We start from the raw sequence: 7,418 nt of genomic DNA, 5'->3' as shown, positions 1-7,418 counted from the left end.
CATCTTTCAAACTTATTCAAAACTACATTCCAGTCCAAATGCAGAGGGCATTTCTGATTCCACCAAATGATAAGACATTTCCATAGTAATCCTGAAGACATTGGAATCTATGTATCAGTAGGTTGACAGATCATATCTGTAAAGTGACCCATTTATTCATGCTTGATGTATCCAGCTGACTTTGCTGCATACCCATTTTGCTGGGTTTCTTTCACATACTGCTCCATTGATCTAATGTATCTAAACAGGGAAGTAGTCAATGAGTTGCACTTGAGTGATCTTCCCCCATTAAGCAATGTTGCTGAGGACACAAGAGCATATCAAGATGTCAGTGGCAGAGACCCAACAGCAGGTCTGAAGTGTGCACTCTGCTTCAGGTTCAAAAGACACAGATACTCTGACAAAAAGAGGCTCTTGATAGCATAGCTCAAGGACCAGGTTGTAGTGAAGCCCCACAGTACATGATAAGGATTAAAATTCCCTCAGAGGAGGAACAGGCAATGGATCTGTGTGATAACACAGAGCCTCATTGCTGAGTGCCAAAAAGGGGCAAGTAAAGTGAACACACCACCACTTTCTTTGGAACATGCATGGCTGCAATGAATGTCTGTACCTTAGTAGACACAAAGGTAAGGAATAGTATTAATCATTTATAAAGAAAGCCACATCATATTTACTCTCTCATCACTGAAAGTGTGCTTTCCATGAAAAGTGTAGCCTTTTAGCAAAGGGATGTCAAAGTATACAAGTTTCTGGCAGATACAAGAACACATATCTTCTCTGAGCCAGGAGTCTCATTTCCTACATGCATCCTGATCCCATTAATGTTCTACTGTAATATGGAGGCCATCTGATCAGTGAAATTTTTCTATGTCTCCCTTCTCCCTCTACTTGGAGTATTTGCAACAGATATGGTGGAACAAAGTTATCCTTTGGTGCCCTCAGACACACTTCCAATTTTACAGCCCCAGCAGATGAGTCTTCTTTAGACATAAACAGTGTTCAACTGGCTGATGGTGTTGGAGCTATTCTTTTGAGTACTGATATTTGAATTGGAGTTTTTTTTCTGCTGCTGTCAGTGGTCTCCTATGTGTAACACTTCTTCCTTCCTTTGGCAATTTGGTTACTGCTGCATTGGCATATTCCATTTTTTATGTTGTGGGCTTTTGAGCAAAATCACTTTCAAGCACAGGTATTTATGCTGGCATTATTTGCATCTCTCTGAGTGGATATGTCAACTATGTTGGGTTTTTGTCATTGACCCAACAGATGTCCCAAATGTAGGTGCTTGTTCTGTTTCATAAACTTTTGTAATTCCAAGCAATATGGTCACCAAGTAGATCACACAAGAAGATAGTAATGAGTACACATTCCTGGTTTGTGAGTGGTCCATTCACATCTCTAAAGCCACCTAGCCATTGCACGAGAGTACAATGTGACTGAAATATTAACATCTTCAGTGACAGATGGAATTTGGTACATATCACCACACTTTAAGATGAAGGAAGCATGTCCTAACATATTCTTTTAATACATGTGAATCACAAGTTAGTATGGGACATATTTGAAAAGTAAGTACTGTTTGGTACAAAAAATATATATAAAAAAGCTTTTATATGTAGTTTTTGTTTCCTTAAAATCTACTTCACTTTTCCACATAATTGCCATGCATATCAAAGCACTAGCTTCTTCAACCTCTTTGCATTGAAGTTCTCCACCTTAGAATTGACAATAGAGGTCCTGAGTTCACCATCTTTAAATGATTCCTTCAAGTGCAAGAGGAGATAACAGTTATTGCAGGATCAGTGGATGACAATTTCTGCAGTGAGTGGACATGGACTGTCATGGAGGGAACAGCTATCCCAGGTGACTGACTTCTGTACCATTGATTTTGGATGTCACACCCCCGCTTGATGAGCATTTTTGCAGAACATGTTAGCTGTAATTGCTGACCCACCTTCCATTAGACCAACCAAAACAAGCCCCACTTATCTCAAAAATGGTAGCCACCATTATATGAATCAAGATGATTGCTTGATTTATTGTTTAGTTTTTACAGAGCTGAATGGTGCCACTGCATTGACTGTTGTTTTCATTCTCCATTGATCAAGGATTTCCACATCTCAGCATTCATGTGTGTGAAAATAAATCTTCTCCATCTTGCCAATACTGCTCCACAAAATCTTTGCTTGAGATTCTTTGCTGTATCTTTGGTTGATAAGTATTTCTGATATTCACCTTGCACACAATGTGCAATATGAATAAATTCATCAGGCAGAATACAATCATCAATTGTTCCTTTATTTTGCAGCTTTTGATACCAATGTTACACAGTTTCAATATTACACATACTAACTGAACCACTCTGCTCTTTGTCATACATACTTTTAGATCTACTTTTGAAGTCTCAACAACATTGTCTAACCTTCCCTTCACTCATAACACTGTACGCCCAAAACTTTGCACACCATCTGATAAGTTTGAGTAGCTATAGATTCTTTTGCATACAGAAATTTAATTGCAACATGCACCTTGGGAATGGTGGGAGCAACAATTTTTTAAGCCCTTGTTGTTTACTTTCACCAGCTGTCAGACAACTACTAACTCAAACCAATGACTTCTGTGACTTTATAAGTAATCAACAGATGGCACTGCACTTGCACAACTTTGCTTATATTTAAATGTTGACAGTTCAAAATGAACGACCCTTACTTTTTGAATACGCCTCGTGTAAAGGTAGATGTTTACTTCAGCTTCCAATTCAGTATTCTCATCATATTTCACAACTCTAACACTTCCCTCACACATTCTTTGTAGAAACTAAGTGCGTTGTGTTCCTAGAAAACAAGAGAATATTCATACAACTGCTTGCATTTCAGAAGTCATTCTACTTTCTGCTGGGTAGAAATTTCAATTAAAGCACCATTACATAGTCTTTATATGGTTTTCTGGATGTAAAATGTGGATTGTTTCTCTGATCTACCCTCCTCTCCTCTCTCTTCACTATTGTGATAGAGAGGTACTCTTTCACTGTTTATATTCTTTAGTGTGCAATGGAGGGTTACCCACTTGAGCCTTTTTTCATGATTGGGTGTTTCAACTCCAATACAGTACATCCATGCAGATGGAAATTAATGAAAAAACAGAACCAATTAATGTCCATGAGAAGCTAGAGATTATGAAGTGACTACAGCACAGCATTAGATACTTGAGGATGCTTACTACAACTGTGATGTAGCAGGTGTCCCAGAGCTCTACCACTAACAACTATTTTCCTTGCACAGTCATCCACCTCCTTAAGCTGATGGCACGCCTTGAGGTTGAGAATTTTTTGTATAAAGGTATGTACCATCCTCATGATCTGGTTTCTTCAGCCAAAATTCTTGTTCCATGCACATGTAAAGCTCCAGTAGCACACTGCATAGTGGCACCTGAAGCATATCATTTATATTGGGAAGAGGAAAGGTCTGGTGAGTGTAGAATGGGGCTTCAGTAATGTCACTAATCCCATGAATGTATTCTCCTCAAGAAGTTAACATATTATGTAACTAAAGATCTTGCTGGTAACTGTTTTTAATGCTGTCTATCTAAAAGGTTGCAGTGTGTTCCATTAAGAAACTCATGGAGTGTACATAATGACACAGGTGCATCCGTTCTTGTAACATATAAGACCTTCCATCATACATCCTACAAGCAGAAATAGTTCTCTTTACTGCCGATACAACATTTATAATTGAGCATAATGGAATAACTTCAACACTTGAAAATGTAAATCATGTTTTCTTCAAATTTAACAAATGGCCTATCACTTAATTTAGACAAAACATAATATAAGCTATTTGTTATTGTACAAAGCCTAACCACACCATTAGAAATAATGTGCGAGGGTAATCTGCTAACTGAAACAGAATATTCTAAATTCTTGGGTGTTAATATTGATAAGAACCTGAACTGGCAGTCACATGTTATAGATCATCTAAAACATCTTAGCTCGGCAATTTTTGCATTAAGGATAAAATTGGATTTTGGAGACAAGAATGAAAAAAAAAAGATGACTTACTTTTCCTGCTTTCATTCACTTGTGGCATCACGTCCTAGGATAACTTGTCATTGTGGAGTAATGTTTGTAGCACGAAAGTGTATAATAACGATAATGTGTTGGTGCCTGCTCTAGAAACTATCGCAGACTTCTCTTTAAACAGTTGGGCATACTGACAACAGGTCCACAGTGTATTTACTCCCTAATGAAGTTTTCTGAGAGCAATCAATCACAGTTTGAAAACAACAGTAACTTCATAAATATAATAATAGATGGAGAAATGATTTACACTATCCATTAACCAGCCTTTCTGTGTGTTTGTGTGTGTTTTTTTTTTTTAATCCACTCTTCACCTCTTGCTTGCTTGTCCACAAAAATCTCTCTTTAATCTCATTTCACTTGGGGGATTTAAATAAAGATGCATGGACACTGTAATTTGTGATACACTGTGTAAGTAAGTTTGGTCTTTATGCCTTTCCCCCCACTCTCTAGGCACTGTTCCACCAGTTGCACTGCAGCCACCAGTTTCAACTGCACCAAGCTGTGGAGTAGTTTTACCTAAACAAATTGCATAACTGTTTCAGAACTTGTAGATGAAGTGTCTAATATATCCATTACGAACAAAACAATTAAACAATGCAGACTGAAGAAAATAGGAAATGTACTCTTCTTCCCTGAACTTAGAAACTGATGAAAGTTTTACAACAGCAGCATTAAATTTTCTGTAACACACACATCATCATAAACAAGGAAGCATGGAAATTAGGTTTAATGTCCCAGATGTAACTCAAAACAGAGCACAGTGTCAGAATGCACAACGATGGTGAATAAAATTGCACTTGTTCATTACAAAATCATTCACCTTAATCAGTTAATGGAAACAATTAAAATCCCACTTCTACTGTACACATGGTATGCTACACACTGAGGGGAGACTAGCATTCAACACTCATTAACAACATAGTCATTAGGGACTGCCCACAAGCTCAGACTGTGGAAGGTAATTGGGTATGCCCTTTCAAAGAAACCATCCCAGTATGTGCCTTAGGCAATTTATGGAAATCATTGAAAAACTCTGGATAGCTGAACTGGGATCTGAAATGTTGTCCACTCAAATGAGAGTCCGGTTGCTTACTACCTGGGGTACCTGGTGTATTGTGAACAACTGATGTTCCTCTAGACCTTCAAAAGGAACCTAGCGTAACAGTCGGCTAGTGTTAGTTATGATCATTTCAAACAGTCCTTCACTATTACTGAAGCAAACTGACAGGCTTTTTTCGCTGGGTTCAATTGTAATCTGACTTCTCATTCTCCTCCTCCCCCCTCCAGATTTATTATTGCACATAAAAAATTCTGTGATTAATGCTGCACAGTCTTGAAAAGTAATCTTACTCACTCTTAGTCAAACACCTCAGTAACAATCAGAGTTCAATAAGACTTTCTGTCAATGATAAAAATAATACAACTATCTATGAATGATTTAGGAGACAATCTGAGCAGCCCTCTTATACCGTTTGCAGGTGATGCTGTCATTTACCACCTAGTAGGTACCAGAAGATCAAAACCAATTTCAAACAGATTTAGACGCTCCTGCAGTTTACTAATATATCAACTTTTTCTATATCTGATCTGTGAGGATAAGCATTCCCTAAGGAAACTGTGGCTGACAGAACTTCGATTTTGGCAGGCAATACGTCTCTGATCCCAAGTGGGGGTTTATCTAACCCATGTGAACACCACACATACTCTGCTGCCCTAGTAGCCCCTTCCTGCGTGTAATGCATGACTAAACTATTAAGAGAAACCCTACAATTCTCCACCCAATAGTGAAGGTCGAGAAATTCACTTCCAGTATTGTCACAGAGTCAACTGAGCCTATGGTTTAGACTTTCCACTCTGTTGCAAACCAGACACAAGGGTCGACCCTGGGTAAGATGCTACAAATAATGAACTTAGTCCGCACCCCAAATGCAATGCTAATTGCCTTCACCAAATCAGCCATCTACCGAAGGAAGCCAAGGATGGCCTCAGAACCCCAGCAGCAGGTGTCACTCGTGCCAATATGTGCCACTATTTGCAGCCAGTTGCAACAAGTGCATTCAATAGCCACTGGCAGAGCCTGCTCCACGTCAGGGGTGACAGCCCCAGGCAAACATACCAAACACACACTGGCATTGTTTCCAGCCCTGTATGCTATTTTCCTATTTCCCTGAGGGGATCCATCACCCACCTAATGTTAGAGCTCCCCATGACTAGCATACCTGCCCTCTGTACTTGTCCAGACTGGGCAGGAAAATATGCCACTGGCCCAACAGGACAGGGATCCCATGCTGGCTCAGAAGTATTATCAGCACTGGGTAACACCTTGCACCTCTTTCTAATGCGTAAGGAGCCAGCAGTGTGACACATTCCCTCTTTCGCCTAGTACATACGAACACACCACCGTCTGCCACTCACTCTTGAGTGAGGAAGAACCAGTCAGATGTTGCCAATCTGAATACGTAGTGACAACCAAGTCACCATGGGATTCTGATTGGTTGGTTTGGGGAATTAAAGGGACCAGACTGCTACGGTCATCGGCCCTGGGATTCTGAGAGCACCAAAAATGTCGCAAGTCTCATTACTCACACCCTGATGTCACTGCAGCTTTGAGCAGCAGACAGAAGCATGTTGACCATGACAAATGTGGCTCCCAGGTGTTTACAGACGAGTCAATTCTTCTTGTGTCTGCTCACAAGCACAGTCCTAGCTATATTGTACTCTGTGCATTTATTTTTTTAAAAAGAGCCATTTCAAGCAAAGTATTCATGTAGATGTAAATGTTTCTAGTGTCAAATGTGTAGCTATTGATGGATGCACAGAAATTGACAGCCCAGTTGCAGATCACAACTTATGTAGGAATCACACTGCATTCTGTATGAATGTTGAGGAACTAACTGAAGAGTGGTAGTGTAAATATTTTTCTTGGAAGTGAATACCAACTGCTGCTGCAATCCTAAAAGCATAAATAAGATTGGTAGACTGCCACCTGCTGAAATTAATATATTGAGTGACTGTATGTTATGGTTATACAATTTATACTTTTGTTGAAAGTTTTTAGTGACATCATGCAAATAAGTATCTCCCAGTGAAATTGAGGGTTATCTTCAACATTCATAAACTCTATTACTCAGGAACACTATGGATATATAGTGGGTAAAAAGGAACACAAGGAGGTAGTCATACAATTCCAATAACATTCTTCCTTTATTTGGATGAAAGCAACTGCCATTAATACAAAATCACAACAACAAAATTAATTGAGAAGATTACAAAAGGCAGCTTTAATTTTAAACCAGAAATGAGTTACATAATTCAAAATGTTGCAGTACATCAGATC

Source organism: Schistocerca nitens, chromosome 3 (assembly GCF_023898315.1).
Source record: "Schistocerca nitens isolate TAMUIC-IGC-003100 chromosome 3, iqSchNite1.1, whole genome shotgun sequence".
In the NCBI taxonomy this organism is placed as follows: domain Eukaryota; kingdom Metazoa; phylum Arthropoda; class Insecta; order Orthoptera; family Acrididae; genus Schistocerca; species Schistocerca nitens.
This window is presented reverse-complemented; position numbering follows the sequence as displayed.